Raw genomic sequence first — 22142 nt, 5'->3', positions numbered from 1 at the left:
TGACAGATAATGGGTCTGTACTTCAGTCTCACCATGGCCAAAATTTTTTTCATTTCCTTTAATTAGAAATCTGCTAGAAGTGGGAGATAGACCTATAGTGATTTTGATCCAATCCAGGATCAAACCTATATGAATTGCAGTTTGGGACTGCAACACTCCTAAATGCTAAAAATTGCTCTATTTGGCCCATAAAACAATCAATAGTGGAGAATGGAAATTCATAGTTAAGATTTGGATAGATTGTCATCTAGCAGCATCAGAGCTGTGTTTTTTGTGTGTGCATTACAAGGGTTCTACATTGTCAGAGCCACTCCATGCCCAAACTTCTCAATAGTCCCCTATTATCATATTATTATTTCTTATCCAAGACTCCACTGTTAGCCAAAGGAATTCACCCCAGAGGGCAGGAAACACAGATGGAATTTTATTAAGAGTCCAGGGCTGCAGGCAGGAATCCAAATCTTCTGTCCCGTGCATGGAAACTGCATTACAGCAGAAGGCCCTATTTTAGCTCAGCTCTACAGGATACAGAGCTGTATTTCCGGACTGTGTTTTTCTGGAGGTTTAGAAGTTACTCCAAGCATAATGGTAAATTTTCTGTGTAAATCTGGGGGATTAGCTCCTTCCCAAGCAATTCTGGTGGCAAGGAGAAAGAGAAACTTTCTGGAGAGGGGCAGTCTAATCTCTCCAGGCTGTTACACAGTTCTCTTTACTACCTGACAGATGCTTTATACAACAGAGTGCCATATACCATGCACAACTGGCATTCTGACATGCTAAGAAAGCCAGTCTTGTTTCCTGCCTGCTGCACCCCTTTCTTTGCCCTACAACCTGCACGAACAATTCGCTCAGCTTGTCCCATCCTCCTGGTGTAGTTGCCTACAGCTGCCAGTCTCCTCTGCCCAATAGATGAGGTACAACCTGACACAAGTAGAGGCCAGAGAGAGAGTTTCTTAGCCTGAGGAAAGCAGTGGGAAGCAGCAAGGGAGGTGATAACCTACAGTCAAGAACACAGGGAGCTTTATGCCTACTCTGGTAATGCCACAGCAGACGTTGCTCCATGGAGGTGGAAAGGTCTCCTTCAGCTCGAGGGAGAAGGAGTTAAAAGGTATTCATTTACTTCCTACATCAGAGAAGACAAGTGTGCTGATCTTGATGGTCTTCTCATGTGTGTTCATCTCAGCCGGGTCAAGTTAAAATTTATTTTAATATCTTATGTTATAAAATGGGAAGGGTAATTCTTCCTTGTTACTCTAATTTATTCATCCAGAGAGGAGGAAAAAGAAGTTCATTCTCTGTTTGTTATGAAAGCTAAGCTCAAATATGAACAGTGTTCCGTAGTAAATGATGGAGAGTTTGACAATCTTATCTGTATCATATCATCACATATTGAAAGGTTCTATTGTTAAGAATAGATACAAGAGAATACAATTTCATTTGCTTCAGGAACTGTAATTCTGAGCTTCCTCATTTTAGAGTTCTTTTCAAGTCAGGGATCTGTGTTTTCTCAGCATAGTCTTTTGCATGTTACGTCCTTGGGTACTTTCTAAAATGAAAATAAGTCTTTGTAAAGACAGAAAAGCAAATTTGTCCAGCTTTCTCAAAGTTAGTCACAGTTACAAAATAAGACTGGCATTGCTTGGGCTGCATCAAAAGCAGAGTGGCCAGCAGATTGAGAGAGGTGATTTTGCCCCCCTTCTCCACTGTCATGAGCTCCCACCTGGAGTACTGTGTCAGCTCTGGGATCCCCAAGACAGGAAGTACACTGACCTGTTGGTACAAGTCCAGAGGAGGGCCACCAAGATGGCTGGAGGGCTGGAGCACCTCTCCTATGAGACCCCCTAAGAGAAGGGGGGTTGTTCAGCCTGGAGAAGAGAAAGCTTCAGACTGATTTAACTGTGGCCTTCCAGTACCTGAAGGGAGCCTAGAAGAAAATTGGAGGCTATCTACAAGGGCATGGTAGTGACAGGACAAGGGGGAATGGCTTCAAACTGAAAGAGGATAGGTTTGGATGGGATACTAGGAAGAAATTCTTCACTGTGAGGGTGGTGAGGCACTGGAACAGGTTGCCCAAAAAAGTGATGGATGCCCCACTCCTGGAAGCATTCAAGGCCGGGTTGGATGGGGCTTTGAGCAACCTGGTCTAATGGAAGGAGTCCCTGCCCATGGCAGGGGGGTTGGAATAAGATGATCTTTAAGGTCCCCTCCAACCCAAACCATTCTATGATTCTATGATTCTGTTCAAGAACAGTCCTGAGTTCTGCCTAAAACTTTATATGTCATTAATTTTCTCCTCAAGGCTAAAACCTAAAAAGAAAAATAAATACAAGAAAATAAAACATTGAGTCCTCAGGCGACACCAAGCACAAAGAGGTAACAATCTGACACTGTCAGATAATCTCCATGGCACAGGCCAGGCCCTCCCCTGCTTAGCTATTAGTCATTAACACAGCACACAGAGCAGCATGGTCATTGTCATTCTTGCATGCTCAGTAGTTACCAAGCTATGGCTTGGGGCACTGTGACACCCTCAAGGTCTTTCAACATTTCCTGCAACTACTGGGAATTAATAGGCTAAAACTGAGCCCAACAGGCAGAGGAAAGTTGCTGAAACACAGAGCTCATTTAGTATTGTTACTTGGAAGCCAGAGAAGGTTATTAATTCTTAGATCTTTGGTGAATACTGCCTCCTTTGTATGTTTAGTCATCCAAGAAGTCAAAATGGTCTCTCAAGGGATGCTGAGCTACCATGTCTGACTTAATTTTGATCACACTGTGCCCACAGAAAATGGGACTTTGGTGCATCTCCCTTTATACCACCTCATCAAACTCCTGCAGGCCCTTATTAGATCTTCTTCACACACAGTCCAACCTCACTGGCTCGAAATTTGTCTCATTATTTCCCAGGATATCTACAAGTTCCTTCTGTGTAAGTACACTGGTGTCACATTCCAGGAAAATTAAAGGATGGGTCTGTAGTTTGAAAAATTAAGTCATGTTCAACATAAGAGTAAAGCCCTATTTCTCTTCACAGAAAAAATTTAGGAAATATTTGTTTTACTTTCATTGTCTTAAAACTGATCTTCAGTCCTATCTTACTATTACTTCCTTCAACATTCTATTGCACAATACTTTCTGTCTTTCCTGTAGCAGTGAGGTTATCTACATACCAAAGTTGTTTGTGCTGGACATGTCATTTCACCTAATACTGAGAATTTCACAACAGTTTCTACAAAGACATTATTAAAAAGCATAAGAGATGGTAAATCTTTCTGCCCTCTCCTTCAATGTTATTAAGTGAGCAGAAATTCTACTTGGTAGTCACACTGTTTTTTGACCCACAGAAGCCAAGTTGGCCTAGCTTAATAACTTTACTAAAGATTTAAAATTCTTTCATTATATCGAGTGCAGTCATGTGTTTCTGTAAAATCTATCCAAGCATTCTAATTTGTTTTGTTGTGGGTTTTTTGTTTGCTTTCATTTTGGTTTTCTGTTTTGTTTGTTTTGATTCACTGGTAAGTGATTGGATCTGCTGTGAATTCTGTCTTTCTAAGATCCTTACTCCTTCTTCCTAGGAGTTAAATACATAGAAGGATCAAAGCCAGGAGTCCTCAGATTGTCCAAAAGATGCCTTGATAAACATTAGCTTGCAGGTGGTTTTCAAATTTAGATGCAGAAGCACTTGCTTTCAGCTTTTCAAATTTCTTTGTAACATCCTAATGAACCTGATTCACTTATACTATCCTTGACTTTGAGCACATTTTCTTCCCTCCTCAGTCCCCCCAGTCAAGGACCTAATAGACTCTGCTGCTTTCTTCTGATCTTGGTGTTCAACTACTCTTAAGTAAAGCTTAAAGTAAGTCAGCATTATCTCCTGAAACAAATGGACACTTTCATGTACTTCGGGAAACAATTCTTTAACAGAAAGATGTATAAAGCTGACCAACAGACAACTCTTTCTCAATGTATGTACACTTATGCTCTGGCAACAGCATTATCTTTTTTTTTTAAGACTTAGCCCAGAGTTCATATTATTTAAAAGCTATATGCATTTTCTTCAGTGTTTAGAAAGCAATCACTCATTTCTTTTTAAATTTCAAATAGTTTCATATCTGCTTTTCACTGCAGTGATATATTTACTGCTTCTAACATCCTTTGGGACCTTGATAAATTTACTTCAGTTTCTCAATTAACACATTCCTAAAGAAGAAAAAAAAACCCCTCACCCATCTTTATTTAAGTCTCTTTGAAATACATCATAGTTCATCCTTTTTATTAGTCACTGACAAACATATCTGTACTTAAGGTAATTAATATTACTGCATGTGATGAAGATGCTTTTTGAAATATTTAAATCTGATCCTTCTGAAGTCATATGAGGCAAAACTCCTGTTCCATGCTCCTATGGTAAGCAGTATCCCCAAATCTACCCCATGCTCTTAAAATTTCCTGTTTACTATACTATATACCATAAACTCTCCCTGACATAGCCATTGTCCTTGAACCTACATGGTCCCCTCATCATTTGACTCCTGTAGCCCCTAACAGCTTTTTGCCTAGCCATAAGGGAAGAAACAGAACTTGTCATGGCTCTTTCAGAATTAAGTTTTTTAAGATCATTTGTCAGGTATTTTCTTCTTCAGAAGGTATTGGAGCTACAGACTGTTACAGGCTGGAAGGTTACCTTTGCTGGTTTTTTTATTGCTTCTCTCTGTCCCTAGTTTAGGGTCTTGAATAAAGAGAGTGGACTAGATGGACCATTGGTCTACTCAAGGATGGTCACTCTCAAGCTGCCAAACAGACCAAGTAATAGTTGAGTTTCCCTGACCCTTCATCACTAATTTGAATCTTTCTCTGCCCTCTACCCAGAGATGATGTGGAGACTGAACTATCTTTGTGACTACTGCCTCGTTGTCAAACATGGGTGGGATGAGATAGTGAGTTGAAGTCTCCTTGTGGACAGGGACAGCAATAGACTGACATTCTGAGCCCGCAGAATCACCAGTGTATTGGATAGTTTTCTTTGTTAATGTAGTGCACTTTTAACACAACTTGCTCCAGGGAGATGTTTCCAAATCAATGAATACAGTATTTCAGACCATTCAGAAGCTAACCCTACAGCAGCTGGGTGGAAACATATTCCTTCTGCAATTTCTGGACTTCCCAACTGTTGTTGGGCAGCAATATTTAACCAAATGCTGTAGTGTAGGGCTTGTTTAGCCAATGATGTGTGTGATGCCTGTGGTGCCAAAGAACTGCTTTGAGCTACAGCAGTGTTAGGACTAACAACACTCTTCCAGGCTTTCCTACTCAGCAGGAAGCAGTCGCACAGCCATGCAAGTAAATTACAGGCTTATCATTCCTCATTCAAGCATCGGCACAGTCATTCAGCAGGATCCCCATGTCCCTACAGCAAGGACACAGAAATATAGTGGCTTAAACTGTACTATATATTTGTGCTTCACCTTATTTATTGCCCCTGCTCAGTAACTTAGCTTCATGGTTATTCAACAGGTGCCCTTTGAATAAGGAGCATGTGGCACAGAGATGACTGGCAGACAAGGCAGTAGAAAAGAGCAGTTTAGGAAGCAGTTGTTCTTATTATAAAGGGCAGCTAACTGATTCATCAGTGCCCTCCCCAGCAAACCATGCCATATAAATGTTATTTTGAAATTAGCCTTGTGAAATAAGAAGGATTAGTTGGCAAGCTTGAAGTGTGAATACGTAAAGTCCTCTCTCCCTAAAGGAAGATAGGTTTTTTTTCCCTCCAACTGCATGATGCATGGCTTCAGCTCAATTTATGATGTGTGCCCCAAGGCCATTTTTTCAGCCAATTCTAGTTTAACAGAATTAGTAGGATTTTCATTCTCTGGCATTGGACTGGTAGTCTGGCTCTGACTCTCACCCAACGCTGGAGGAAGAAAGTAAAAGAAATAAGGTTCTAATCCAGCATAATAAAATACTGAAATAGAAGGAGATAGGAACCAGGATTGCCTCCTTTTGTAGGTCTTGCAAGGAAAAACAGCAAATCTGCCAGGCTACAGATTGCTGTGTTAGCATGCAGTGAGGTTGAAAGAGCATATGGCAGGAGTGGCTGCCTGGCTGCAGTGCACCTATTGCCAGCCCGCTCATTCAGGGCTGTAGAGACAAGATAAAGAGTTTTTTTACTGCCCTGACAGCTGACAGGAACTTGTCATATTGCAGAAGCTGCTGAACCTCAGTCAGGGGAAGAAGGGGAAGGAAAGAAAAATCAAAAGCAATCACATACTTGGTGCATGCTTGTCTGATCTCCTGCAGGCAAGAGACAGGGTGAAGTGTCTCGTGTTCTGTGCATACAGCACCTAAGACTAAGGGGTGCTAACAAGTGCAACAAGGAGACAGCAGAAGGAGGTGCCGGAAGAATCTGGACTGAACTTTATTTCATGCTATACCCTCTTTTTCAAATGACATGAGGAAATCTATTGCTGCTCAGTATTAGCAAAACTGCTGTGGGATTTCCCTGTAACTACTCAAAATGGAGAAGAATCTGAGTTGGCAGGATCTTCCTTGCAGTGCTCCTTTTAAGTGTAGAGTTCATTCCCACAGCTCCAGAGTTGGGAGAGGGGGAGGAAGAAGATGTTTTTTTCTTTAGGGAAAAATTTTATTCTTCCTGCAAAATCAGTAATAGTTATCGGGCTGGAAACATAAACACAGCAATGTTTTAATTAAAATTTTCTGCAGAGAGCAGATACTTTCCCTTAGTCCATTTAGGGAAAAAAATTTTAAAAGAGAATGAAAAAGTCCCATAGAACAGTTTTGCCCAAGTTTTTGAGCTCAGCTTCCTCTCTATTTAGTTTTAGTCACATGGTTTACACACAGTCCCTCTTCCAACTTCTTACTTTTACTGCTGATTCCAGGTAATTCATCACATAATAGGTTTTAGACTGTGGGCACTGCTGTATGGCTGTGTCACTTCCATTCCCAGCAAACATGCAGCCAAACGTGCAGCCGTTTTCCCCACCAAAGTTAGTGGAAGCATCTCTCATATGGTGTTCTGCATCTTATCAGATCACACCTATGGGCTGCTAGTTCCTTGAGGCAGGAGAGCTCCTTTAGACAACATTAGATACAATGCTGGCGCTAGACAGATGTGTCAGCTCCTTTCATCTGTTAACACAAGTGCAAATAAAAAGAAAAATCCGACCTGGATTTCAGTGGTAGCCGGGACTAAACTCTAGATTCAGATCCAACAAGCAAGGCATTTTAGTCAGGTTTATGTGCGTGCCTTGGAACATAATGTCCTTAAAAACAGAATCTGGATTCACTTCTCATTGACATACTGTGTCAGTGNGACACATCTTCCTAATGTTCCTCTGGTGCCTGATTGTTCCTCATGTTTCCTCCGGCTTCACACAATAAAACACCTTTTGAACAAGCACCTTGCCATCTTGGAAGCTGAATAAACTCAGTCTGTGCTTGAATCACTTGAGAAATGTAGGAAAGAAGGCATAAGAAATCTGCCAGCATGGCTGGAAGAGAAGCTTATCTTGCCTTGGCTGGGTTCACTTTTGTATCCCTCTCCAGCTTCTTTCCATCGACTGCTGTACCACTGTATCCCCAAGGATGCTGACCCCAGAACAATACACAGCAAAGATGATTACAGTCTAAAAAGGAAAAGAAAACCCTGTCATCATGGATGTTATGGGTTTCAGCTTTTCACATTTAATCCTTTAATTGGTCTTTCTGGCAAGAAGAATTTGATACTTGGCTTTATTGCTGCATGGATGAGCCCTGTTGCAAATCCCGTTGGGATGAAGTTACAGTCATTTGGCAGTAAGAAATTCCATAGCAACCTCTCAGAAGCCTACCCAGAGGGTTTCTTGTTGACATCACAGTTTCTGTGTGATGTCATAGTGACTCCTAGAAGACAAACAGAAAAAAAAGCAGCAGAACCTCTGTATATTTGATGAAACTGAGGATAGTCCTTACTATGCTACTGTATGTATCAAGAGATACGTCAAAGGAGAATTTGGGTCCTGGCTTGAAGCCAGAACATTGATGAATGCAAAATAAGATTAAGAAGGTTGAATACACTGTATACACAGTAATAAAATATTGTAAAGATATTGTGTGTTGGACAAGAGGGACTCTCAGATGTCTTCCAAACTTACATACTATTGTTTTATGAACAGTTTTATAGGTGACCTGTGTGCTGTTGGGCAGACCCAGAGGAGGGCTAAGCAATTTGAGCAACAGACTCTTTGGAGGAGACAGTTTTGTCTTATGAGAATATACAAGTATGTTGCCTTGGAACCTCCTAGCTAAACATTTCAATAAAATTTAATCTTGCATGCCCCAGGCCAAGAGTGATAGGAGGTTCTTTGCGTTCCAAATGAGCAACCCTTGAGGTCTGAAAGAGAGAAACAACTTCATTTAGAACAAAATGAAATATGGGAGTTCTGATTCACAGTACTATTCGTTAATGACTGGTAACTCTTTCTTCACTAAGATAAGGAAAGAGTCAAGTCATTCCAATGGGTGCAATCCAAGACAGAAGTGTAATTTCTTCTGAGTTAAGAAGTTCCTGAAGACAAAACTAAAGATTTGGCCCTAAAAGCCCTTCTCAAGTCAGTCAGTTTGTGCTGATGTAACTAATGAGACATCTGGACCCATTGTCATGAAAAGAGAGCAGATTAACACCTATGAAGGTAAAAATAAAAGCATCACCTCTGAGGTTGGACCTATTGTGCTTATTGCAGGGGGGTGGGGTAGGATTGGTAGAGCTGTGCGTCCATCCTGGATGTCACCATGGCACACCCACGCCAACATCTCCACGGAGACACAGCACATTTCTAGCTCCTGCATCACCAACTTGTTGCCAAGGAAACAAGAGGATGCAAAATAAAATAAAAAAATTAAAAAAAAAAAATCTCAATGACATTCAATTTTGAGACAGTTAAGAAATCCCTGAAAGGGATTCTAAAGTGCTTCAGAAGGAAATGGAAATTTGGCTTCTAATTACAGATTCTCAACCAACTCCTTTTTATTCCCCGGTTATTCTGTCTGCTCACGTCACTGTCTTCCTGCCATTCTCTGTCTACAGAGGTACAAATGCCAGACATCAGTGAAAAAAGAATCAGAAAGAGCTTTCCTGGAGTGAAGGAGAGGAGGGAGGGAGAGTGGGGGAGAAGGTTACTCAGTACAAGCAACAGTGGAGATTCCATAACTCAGAGAAAGGCAGTGGACAGAAGTTGCAGAAAGGGAAATGTGTGGAAGAAAGGCAGAGTGGGAGAGAAGGGTTCTGTGAGAAGGCAATACGTGCAATTGGCAGGTGTGGGAGTACACATGTATATCCACACCAAAATGCATGTGTATTTTTATATATGCAGCTGAGAAGGTACATGTGCATACAAATGGGTATCTAAATCCACACTGACTAATTAAAAACCAGAGCTGTGTACCCTCCAAAAAATGAGTAAATTGACTTAGAAATCAAGCAATTAAACAAGAAAGAGTGTCTTCTAATGTTGTTTCTTTTAATCCATTATAGCACTACAAGCTTTCTCCAGAACCAGAAAAGCTACAAATCTGCATCTCTTTTTAAATGACAGCCAACATTTTCATGCAACCACTTGACTCTAGGAGCTGTGGCTTTGCAGAAAAGGAGCAAATGTAAGAAGAATCACAAGAAGGTGCTGAGAGGTGGCAAGCCTAGCAGTGCACATAAACACAAGAGCGCTCCAGAGAACCAGCAAATGCACCTGGTACAAAGTGTATGAGAGTACAAGGTGGAGTATGTCTCGGGTGTTACTGTGCAGTGAGACATGGCCACCAAGACAAGATGTACAGGTGTTGTCCAAGCATAGCAGAGACACATTGCATGACCACTGAAACAAGCATGGTCCCAAATTAGACACCCTGGGTCTCTTGGGGAATGAGCACAGAGAAGATTAACTGTTTGAGTAGATGCTTGCATATCATCTTACTTGGGCATGAGAGATAGGGAAAGTTTCATCATCTGACAGCACAAAGTGGCGCAGTTGTTCAATGGCTATCCTGAATGGCTAGCGGTATGGCTTGCATTTGGGCTAGTGCTGAAACAGATGAAAGAGCTCTGTCTTCACTTTCTTCTCTTCACTATTCACAGACTCTCACCCTTCTTCACGCCTCAAGCCTGTCATGAAGCTTGCAGCCAGAAGTGAGATTGCTGTAGACCAAGAAGGGAAACTTACTAGAAGTTAACTATTACTGAATTGCAACGAGGGTCTTACAGAATGACACAGAGAAATCCCAGTTAACGCCAAAGAAGTTTATCAAGGCTGAATACCTATGGAATTCAGCCCATGGATTTATGGCTATAGATAGTAAAAGGCTGTAAGGTTTGGACTTCACCCCAGGTAGACAAGAACCATTGCTGACTAAACATGAATATCCCTTTGTGCCCTCTACCAACTTCTTCCTGCCCCTTGCACACGCCTTTGCAGGTCTCAGTAGCCTCTACCCACTTTGAGGCAAATTTTCTTCCCCTTGCTAGAAGCAGGTGTGAAGGAGGATGCCAAGTGCTTCTCTACAAACCCATGCGGTGACAGTCCTGGCAGTGCAACAGCTTTTCCTAAAGTTGCCATGACATGGAAGTGATGGGCATATGAATCACAGTTGTAGAGAACACCAGCCTACGTACAGATGCTGCATTCAGATTAACAGAAGCAAGTCCTGACCATCCAGTTCTCCCCTGCTTACCGTATGAAGTAGCTTGGAGTATCCAGTCACCTCAGGGATTATAAGCAGGAGAGGAGAGGGAGATCACTTCCTACATGTATGCAGCAATATAGAACCACAGGAACACAAGCAACCTAAATGATGAAGCCAAGGTCAGATTTTAAGCAGTTATCTGTGGTCCACTTCAACATTGTTCCTGAGTAAGGTGACAATAGTTAAAATGATTAAGCTGCAGACCATAGTAAGTGGCCTCTAATTTGTGCTCCAGTGCCACACTGCCTGGCAGACTCAGCCCTCATCCACGGAAGCAGAGCACAGTGTGGGCACATCTCAAGGGGCCATTGCCCCTCAGCAGAGCTGTAAAGACAGTTGGTGTTGGTGCTGAGAAGTAACTTTGGGTAAGATGTAGGGTGGCAGAGGCATTGCTGTCCAGATGCAAGGGCAGTCCAAGCCAAGGAGAAGACACTAGAAGTTTATTTTCCTCTTCAGCACGTAAAAAGGAATATCTGAATGCTCTATCATATGTCTCAGTCATACTTTTTCTCTAGCATATCCAAAATGTTACCTTTTCTCAACATAGATAAATACACCATGCACATGACCACTTTATGTATTAAAAAAAAAAAAGGAGTGCTTTTAGAAGGCAGTTTAGATTCACAAATTACTCAGGAAAAAGGATATAATGCATTCTTTTTAAAAATGCATGTATATATCACAACTTACAGCTTCTGAATCACCACAGTACATGTTCATGTTTCCTGGAAGGAAAGACGTTTTTCGGTAACTTACTGGTTTGAACGAATTTATCATGAAATACCCATCAAGCGTGAATATCATTTGCTTTGGGCAAAATAAGTTCTGATAATTTTTGATTTTTTTTTGTTTGCTCCAAGTGCTGTTCATCAATGAACTGAACACTTATTCCATCTAAGTCTTTTTTCAGGAGGAATTTTTTAATTCACATTTCCCTATGTATAGCTTTCCCTCTTCAACAAATATTTGAATAAGAATTGTTAAATGTGCTTTGAGTTAAAAAGTATAAAATACTCTAGGAAATTCCAAAATTTCGGGAAAATGTTTCTAAAACACTGACAGTGGCTTGTTTTGTAAACAAAATTGAAACAGAATTTACAAATTATCTAAAATACATACAAACATACATAAAATATACATGCTGTGTTATTTTCGTAGCTTTGTGAAACAGACATACACTGTGACTTTCTCTCTCTCTGAGGACACACAGAATTGCTTTCTTATATTTAATATACACGGTATAGGCTTTCCTGTTCATAAGCATACATACACATGCATATATACTATAACACACTGCATGCCTACAATGCATATACACCGTCATCTTGTCCTCTAAACACACACAAACAAACCTTCCCTTTAGCATAAGGACAGCTACACACACACCTGCACAATGAAATCTTTCTAACACAGGGGCCCTGAAAACACAGTTTTATCTCTCTCCTAACACAATGTAATCTCTCGCTTTCTTTCATACACACAGACACATAAACAGACACATCCAGTGTAATCTTATCTCTCTGAGATTCAACTATAGTAACTATATTATTTTCAAAATTGCATAAACATTTTCTGCCTGACATTTTCATTTGTAGACTCCATCATTCACAACTACACAAATGATTGCAGAGATGGGAGGATGTAGAGGGAAGTCCTTGATCACACAAATGCCTGTCTCTTAGGTAAAGAGGCCTTTTCTGGCAAGACTTTGTTTTACAAGGGAGAAGACATTATAAGAATGTTTTCACTTTAGATGCAGCATTAGTTACACAGTGCTTCTTGTTATGATATTACACCACCAACAAATAGTAAGACACTTAAACAGCTTGATAAAAAAATGTCTGCTAGATTACAAAAAAGATTACTTCTGTATTGCTATCATTGTCAAACACTTCACTGATACGTTCCACAATACGTGCTGCAAGCAAATTACAATATGCAGTTACACTGATATTTCCTGTGACATATAATATGCAGTAGGCCCTGAAATTTCTAAAGAAAAAAAAGAAAGATGTATAGAGGAGGTTCCACCTCCACTTAAGCTATTATTTCTACAACAAAAGTCTATGCTTAAATCACTTGTATTAGCAGGATTGTTCTAATGGGAATATTAAATGAATGTCTGCTTCTGCGAGCTTCTTTGCACAATGGAGAGTGCTAACAGTAAGAATTAGAGGATGCAACACAGAGCACTTCTCTTGCATGCCATTGATTCAGAACCAGAGTAACTGGCTGATAATTTTGGGGGAACCTCTTCAAAAGAGAATTTCATATCCTTGCTTGATTCCTCCAAACTGCCTCATAACAGAAACAAATATTAAAATGAAAATGCAGTGAAGGATCCAGAGCTGACCAGTGATATCAAAGAGTAGCTAAAGGGGAATATTTTTACTGGGCCACGCTGAGCTACAAGGATTTTTACTACCTCCTTAGAGCAAGTTTTGAAGAAAAACTGAAGAGAAAAAGGCTGTGTGTTGTTGTTTGTTTTTTTTTTAAAATACCAGTAAGCTGGCTTCAGAGGTATTGTCTTAGCTCTAAATAAGCACTCTTGACTAAACACATCTAGGGTCACTAATAGAGAGTAACTTGTTATAATCCCTGGAAAAATACTACTACTACGTTATAAGGGGAATTTTGCCTAAAAATTTGGGCCAAAGCATCAATATGGCTTAAGAGCACCTCCTGAGACACACGAGAGCAAACACAAAAGAAACTTGATCCACTGAGGGACTGGAAAAGCAAAAGCAGCTGTCCTACTACCAGAAGGAAGTAAAAGAAAGCTTTTCCTTTTATGGCCTATGACACTGCTCTGATTAAGGACACCTTGCTTTGAGAACACTGTCTGCTTGCCTGTATCAGCCAAGGGCCACACAGCTCCCAACAGAAAGACTTCTGAGCCAAGACTACCCAGGGATCACAGTGTAGAGGTACATAGGCAAAGATTAGAATAGACACTAGATCCCATTTTAGGAGTATTGAAGGTTTGTGGGTGGAAGTCTGGCTATGACACTATAGATAGCACAGGTGCATTGTCAGCAGCACTGAAGAGGCTGCAGGAAACTCCCATACCCAGCAGTATTTTGGCCCTTGTTATGTTATAATCCCATTGGAATTCTGAAGCAGTGATTTCCTTGACCATGCCAGCGCAGCTTTCTGCTCCCACAAAAACAGTTAAAGCAAAGTGCATGGCAAAATATACTACTTCTAACCACTTTTGACAATATAGAAATTGACTCTAATCTACTGCAGGAAGCACATAGCACATATCACCACAGACCTTGCAAAATCCATACAGTGAGTGTTAATGCCATCCTCTTTCTCTCCACAGAATTGATAGAGTGGAAGAAGATACACTGCAAACTTCTCCCATGCCCCACATACCCTCATGTGCAGCTTCCCCTTTTGCCCCTTGGAACAGACACCAAGTGTCCACAATTTCATCTGTGAGGCTGTTCATAGCACTGACACACTGTGTTGCACTAGATAAAAGAGCATTTCACAAGCAGGACCCAATCTCACGCTACCCCTGAGGTAGGAAACCATCACCAAGCCCCTTTCTACAGTGAGAAACCCAGTGCAGTTACAAGTCTATTTCAGCACATGGGTTTCCTGACCCCTTTTCTGCTATTTCTAATAGCCACATGGTCATCTGCTGCAAGGAGAATATTCCCTAGAAAACAGACTGGGAGACTAGTTCAGCTGCCCTCAGGAACCACAGACTTTTTTCCTTCTTCCTGACAACTTCTTCCTGACATTAAATACCCTGACACCAGGGATCCTGATCATTTTGAATGCTATTTAGATGCCTTTCCTGCTTGAGAAAATTCTGTAGGCCTCACACAGCCCCATGAGGGCTGCTGACCTTAAAACCTTACTTGCTGATTGTGAACAGATTTATTTCTTAGAATCACCTTCGATAGATTTCAGTAACTCTCTGGGGACCTGTAGGGAAATGTCACCTGTGGGTTAGTCAGCTCATCTGGAAAATTATCTGCTCAGCATCTACTTGTCATGGTGTCTTTGCTACTGGTTTGTCGTTAGGAACAAACCTGTGTTTTGGTGTCCTGCTGAACAAATGGTTTTCCACAGGTCACTTGGTCAGTGGTGCTGTTATCACAGCCATCTCCACCTCAGTGGCCTTCTGACCTTGCTGTTGTTCCTCCAAGCCTGAACAGTGGCCCTGCTGTCAAACTTTCTAGGTAAAGCTCAGTATGGACTCCTACAGCTCTTCCATTTTTATCTCTAATGAGATTGACCCACAGAGGCCATTCCATTGAGGATTCAGGAGAAAGCCACTAATCAAGCTGACAGAGACACAAGACAAAGCTTCTTCCTCTCTCTCTCTCTCTCTCTCTTCCAGTTTCCTCTACTTTTTTTACTGTGTAATCAACCTAGTTATCTACCTTTCTGTCGCAATAGTAGTTAAGTAGCTCTTCAATGTTTCAGAAATAGAAAAAAAACCAACATCCTTTTTTCTTCTTTTCCTTCCCAGGCTGTAGGAGGAATCGTTCAATTAGGTTTTTTAGGTGGCATGATTTGTTTGCTTGTTTATAGGCATACATGTGAGTGGGTGTTTTATAGATGTATGTGAAAAGCTCAGTGGGGGAGGGCTAGGCTGGAGAGCCAAGCTGTGTATTTATTACTAAGAGTGGAGAGCCTCATGACCTTCCACAGCTGATGAGGTATGGACCTCCACAGCACAGCACAGCCCCTGTTAGCACTCTGTCTCCTGCCTGTAGCTCAGCCTTACCAGCAAATCTGGGCAATTGCCATGGAAGGATATTTAATGGGGGAAGGAGGAAGAAAGAGCAGCAATTATTTTGATCTTGGCTACTTCAAGATTGCCTCTGTCCTAGATAAACAATATATCCCCCACTATTGCCTGAACATCTAAACAAGAGGCAAACACTGTAGAGAGGGTCAGTGTCTTTTCATAGGCCAACTGCCATGGACAGGGAGGACATGACACACACAAGCTTCTCTTTGGGATTGAAGCAGTAGCGGAGTGAAACACTGTGCAGACCTTTGTAGAAACTTTGACATTTCTACTGCTCCAAGACATGACAGAAGAAATTTCCTGGATAGTGTATTTCTCAAAAAAAATTATTTTTACCAAACTTCTCTGAAAAACGTGTGTACCATAAAGTACAAATATCCTAAAATATTTTGCTTTCATCGATGACAGATACTCCACTGGCTCCTAACAAGCAAATTTACTGAAACAGCTTTCATCCTTTTAACAGCTCTTCCTTTCTCCATGTACCATATGTTTTGTGCAGCTCCTACAAACAGAGAGAGCCGGAGGCAATACCAAGGGTCTCCTGCCATTTTTGAAGCTAAGTATTGCTCAAGGGATAAAATAGAATCAAACATGTCAGGAGCTTCACAGTGAAAGGACATGGCAGAAGGATGTATTCAAGTTGGGAGAAGATATTTCCAGCATTGGATTCACTGGAACAGTGTTACCTCTATCCAGACTGCATGGCCATTTGGGGACTTCACATAATGCAGGGACGACTGTTTGCAGATTTAAAAGTAAATGGTATGAAAAAAAAAGTATCTTCATTCCCTCCAAGACAGTCTCTAAGTTTGTCCAACTGAATACCAGTCTTTCACTTTCCATCTAATTTCCAACAAATTTATCTGTTAAATTGGTAGTAGTGGAGTAGTAGAGTCATTTTGTATGAGTAAAGCCCTTCCTCACACACATGTGTACATGGAATTGGGACAGTGGGGAAACGTGAAAGTGAGATGCTGGGTCATGAAAGAACTCTTGAGTCCTGCAAGGCTTGTTTTTCAAAATTCTGAAAAAAAAAAACTAGAAATGCTGATGCAGCTGGATTAATGTTCAAAATGACTTCCTCTTGAAAAACAACAGCTGACAAGGAATTGTTTGGATAATCACATCCAGAGGGTAGTAGTCAGCAGCACAATGTCCAGATGGAGATCAAAAACAAGTAGTGTCTCTGAGTCTGTACTGGGACCAGTACTGTATACTGTCTTCAACAATATAGGCAGTGGGATCAAGTGCACCCTCAGCAAGTTTGAAGACAACACAGAGCTGAGTGTGCAGTTGACATATCTGAAGGATGGGATGCCACCTAGGGGGACCTGGACAAGCTCGAGAAGTGGGCCCATGTGAACCTCAGGATTTTCAACAAGGCTAAGTACAACATTCAGCACATGGGTCGGGGCAACTCCAGTATCATTACAGACTGGGGAATGAAAGGATTGAGAGCAACACTGCTGAGAAGGACTTGGAGGACATGGTGAATAAGAGACTGGACCTGAGCTAGCAATGTGTGCTTTCAGCCCAGAGAGTCAACTACATTCTGGGATGCTTCAAAAGCAGCATAACCTGCAGGTCAAGGGAGGTGATCCTATCCCTCTGCTCCTCTCTCACAAGATCACACCAGGAGTACTGCATCCAGCTATGGGGTCCTCAGCACAGGAAAAACATGAACCTGATGGATTGGGTCCAGAAGATGGCCACAAAAATGATCACAGGGCTGGAACATCACTCCTATGAAGGTAGGTTGAGAGAGCTGGGGTTGTTCAGCCTGGAGAACAGAAGGCTGCAGGGATACCTTATTGAGGCCTTTCATTACCTAAATGGGGCTTATAAGAAAAATGGGGACAAACTTTTTACCCTGTTGCACTAGGACAATGGGTAATGGTTTTAAACCATAAGAGCGTAGACTAGATACAAGGAAGAAAGTTTTTACAGTGAGGGTGGTGAAATACTGGAACAGGTTGCCCAGAGAGGTGGTAGATGCCTCATTCCTACAAACATTCCAGGTCAGGTTGAACTGGGCTCTGAGTAGACTGATCTAGTTGAAGATGTCCCTGCTCATTGCAGGAGGTTGGACTAGATGACTTTTAAAGGTCCCTTCCAACCTAAACTATCGTATGATTCCATGATTTCATAATTTACAGAGTACTAAATTTCAGAAAGCAGAAGGGAAGAAAACAAGCAGTTCATCTGTAGTACACTTGCAATGAACCATCCTGAATAGTCATTATAGCATCTCAGCATTGGGATGTCAATAGAAAGTCATTGCACCTCTGTGTGAGATTAGCTTAAAAACCATACCATAAAACCAAACCAAACCAAACACAAACAAACAAACAAAACCCAAACTATCAAACCATATAATATGGATTCTTTTTATTTCCTCTTTGGGTTTTGAATCCTCAGATGTTCTCTGGTCCAATTTTTCAGTTTTGTCTGCAGCTGTGAAGACTACAAGCACATATTTCAAAAAATGAATTTTTTTATTATCATGTATTTCCATGAATCTGGTGTCTGGGGATTTTAAGAAACACCTGAAGTATCACTCAGTGCACAGTGGTAACACTGCTGTTCCCTGAACAGGTCTTTTATGGTCTTTGTGTTCATGCACCAGGACACTTCCCTTTCCATATACCATGACCTTTCCTTAAAGTTACGGATTTGTGGAACTGCTGAGCTACTGCTCTGTAATGTGTGTGCAACATTTGATCTGAAACTATGACAAAGTTTTCTCCTACAAGGTAGAGCAGAAGTGATAGAAAAGCAGTGGTAGTTGCACCCAGAACTTATTTCAAATGTAGACATTTATGTCAGCACTGGAGGGAATACATCCCAAATTTCGTATGCCAGAGGGTCAAGCCCCTTCCAAGGAGATTAATGCTCTCTTGGAGAGAAGACTCCCTCCCTCACTTTCTCTTGATCCCCTTGTTCTACTTCACCAAGAGAAAAGGTTGCATCTTTCACCAGACAGAGTCAAGCCTGCAAAGCCCTTGGCAGACAGCAGCCAGATTTCTCTGTCTGCTGGTTCTTATATGACCAATTCACACAGTACAAACAAATGATGATGCAAATGCTAAAGATGGCAAGACATTACAGTGTAAACAAAGGCTCTTATGGGATCCTGACAGCTTTAGCACTTAGATCACTGCACAGTGAAAGCAGGAGTTAGATCAGAATGACTCTGTCCCCATGCTACTCGGACTCACAGGTAAGATGGTTCATGCATATGTGAGATCTATAAGGCACATCAACACTTTTCTTTTGAGTACCCAGGAATTGCACAGAGACCAAAAAGCTGGGAAGAGTTAAGGCTCTTCAGTCCTGACAGCATTATCAATAGTCACACGGAACTTTGAGCATCCTGAAGCAGAAACAAACAACACTACACCATGGCAGTGTGTGTCTTGAAGAGCATGTTTGTCCAAGTCCCTGCCCATTCCCCAGGACAGGCAGAAAATCAGAAGCCAGATGATCAACAGCTTGGTAGAGCAGTGCATGCACCCCCCACTTCCCTTCTTTTCCCCAAGCAGCAAGCAAAGGAGGGTGAGTGCTAGGGAGAAGGCAGGCTGGCTCCCTGATGTGAGAGTCCTGCTCATAAAACTCAATTAAGTGGATTACAGATGAGCTCATTCCCAGCGGTGGGTCACATTCCATTAGAGGCAGGCTCAATGCCAGGCGGACTCAGCGCTGCTCGGATGGCAGCATGATCCGCCCCATCACTTACCGTCTCTGCCTCTGATCTCACCACACCTTGCAGGATTTCCTACCCTGTGCCCCACACTGCATGGCAGGCTCATTGCTCATCCCTGATCATTCTCTCAGTGAGATAATCAGGACCAGTGTTAGGTCATGGAGAGATACAGGGATGGCCAAGCCCTCTAAAACACTGTGATCTTGGGCAGTAACGTGGGAAAGGAAAAGCATAGGGAGAAACAGGCAAGGGGAGAAAGAGGAAGGTGAGTAGAAAGGGAGGTTCTGTGGAAAATGAAGGCAGAGAAGGATGGAAACAGCCAGCCCCATAAACTGGATTAGTAGTATTTTACATGAAAGTGAGAGCAATCAGAGCTCTCAGCTCACTAATCGCAAAGGCTTTTTCTCAGCATAGGTATAAGGTTACAGCATCGTCTGCTACATGAATGTATATACACCACCTACAGACACTGCACTCAGCACTCAAAAATGTGTGTGTGCCTGTATGTGGGGAACAAAGAGTGTGTCTGAGGTAGATCTGTGTGTGGGAATGACCGTGTCTGGGAGAGAAAGTGGTGGGGGAGAAGAGAAGGTGAATGAATTTGTGAAGGGTGAGCGCGTGTGGGCGTGAAGGCAAGAGAAAGCTGGATGAATGAGTGTGTGGGTGTGTAATACACGGGCTAGAGTAAGTCAAATGTTATAAGCACCTGAAGGCATTTTGCCAGATTTGAGACCTATTTTGACTTGCTTTGTGCATCCCACTTTGCTTTTCCCTGTTTGCAAACATTCCTGGCAGCTCAGCTTAATTTGTACAAATAGCAACCGACTGAGAGCAAGCCAAATCTGTTGTGAAATAGGTTGAGGAAGACGCAGGATTTTGTGCAGATCCAAGCAGCAGGGGCTTTGTACCATCTGGAACCTGTGTACCAAGTCCCAGGGAAAGGCCTACAAGGGAGATCAATCTAGTTACCTCCCCACCATTTGCCATCCCACATGAGGAAAGAATACTTCAGACCAGTTGCAAAGTGAGACGTGTCTGGACAATGATCCTCATAGGGCATGGGACACACACAGCGCAGTCATCTGCTATCCTGGCACAGGAGACTTTAGTATCCACAGTCTGAGAGAGAGTTCTCTGCTTTATCTCAGAAGGACTGAGAGGAAGACAGCAGCCTTATGTTTCATTCCCTTGTGCATGACAAGTAAACTCAGTTTGGCAGTGTAAGGCAGCAGGTTTCCTATTTGTTTTACCAGCACTTTAGAGGGCAATTTTGGACAATTTCACTTTCCTTCTCCACATCTCTGTTTCCTAAGACATAAAAAACTATCAGTAATGACACAGATATGAGATATTTTGATGAAAAGCACTATGTTAGACTCAGGTGATATTATTCTCCTGCATTAGCTGAGGGCATTTGCCAAATTTCCTTTGCATTCATTGGCAGCAGTATCCAAACCTTAAGCCCTGAAGAAATTTGAACTTGAAGTTGGAGTTCCAACCTTAGGCTCTCCAATTCTGCTGCTCCTTTCAGCAGATCATGACTCGAGTTCTGTCTGTGTGTCTCAGGACCTCCAGCATAATATCTAAAGCCCATCCTGGGTGGCAAGGGATCTCACAGTCCCTTTGGCATGTCCCAAGTTGTGCTTGCTACTCTACCCTTGGCAATGTTACCACCTGACCTGTATGTTGGGTGTATTAGAGTAAAGAATAGCTGGGATGCAAAAGTACTGTGACCACACAATTTCTCTTCCCATTAATGGTGCCAGAAGAATTTAGGGTCATAATAGCAACCAAACAATCAGACCCTTTGTCTTTTATTCTGATTTTCCCTTCATTTCTGACTGGCTTTTCTTTATCAGCATTACTCCTTCTGCTACCCTGACCCAGATGTTTGCTCCAGCAAGTGCTACATGCACTCTGTGCCAAGCTGCCTCACCTCACCTTAATGATAGTACCTGGAATGGCTGACAGAACAGTGCTATATCCTCTTGTCTGTGTGCATGAATTAGCTAGCCCTTTGCTTTCACCTTCAACAGAAACAGAGTGACCTGTCAATGCAATTAGCCCCCTCTCCCTTTAACTAGAGGGAAGACAATATATTGCCTCTCTGGGGAACTCAAGAGAGAACAAGAGAAAAAACAGAGATGCTATCAAGGTCCCAAAGCATTACATATAAAAAGCCTTTCTCACCCTAATAGTATATCAGGTGCTGCCTCAAGAGCTATTATTGAGCAACAGCCAGAAATAGTGTGGTTCTATGCAGTGTGTTTTTCTCCATCCCCCTTTCCCTCCTCTGGCACTCCTCTCTCCACGAGTGTATTTCATTCAGTGAAGTGGTTTAAGGCCCTGCCTGCAAGGAGGATCTTTTGTGAAATACCACATCTCTGCCTTCTAAACCTTCCAGCTGAATGAGAATAACTGCTGTGGTTGCCACGGCACAGGCTACACAAAAATGCTGCTGTGTTTAATTATACTGAGTGGTTGAGGCCACTGCCTTACTTTGCTCTGGGACACATTCCTCTGAAAAGCAGCCAGGTAATTCTGATGCTGCTGCCATTTCCACAGTGTCTGGCAAGGCAGGAAGGGTGACAGGGAGCAGGGCTTTCTGTCAGGTTATCTATAGGGAACATACCTGAGCTGGGTGGTCTCAAAGGATGTGGCTACACCAGAGATCCCTCAACGTAGTGGCAGAGGAGGCTGGTGGATTCTCAGGAGTGTAGGAAAAAATCAGTTTTGATGTGGAGATTGCCACTGCAGTATTCCTGTGCAAGAAGAGGAGAGAGAAAGAAAAAGGATGGGAAGGTAAAGAAGGCAGAAAGGAACTGGAACGGAGTCTCTCAAGACTCCAAAAATAAGGGAATAGAGGAAACAAGGATGTTTCTGAGAGGCCAGTAGCCTCAGCCATAAATGTTGTTTTACACAACTCAG

This window comes from Lepidothrix coronata, unplaced genomic scaffold (genome assembly GCF_001604755.1).
Source record: "Lepidothrix coronata isolate B3197 unplaced genomic scaffold, Lepidothrix_coronata-1.0 Scaffold46, whole genome shotgun sequence".
Lineage (NCBI taxonomy): Eukaryota > Metazoa > Chordata > Aves > Passeriformes > Pipridae > Lepidothrix > Lepidothrix coronata.
Note: the sequence above shows the minus strand (reverse complement) of the source record.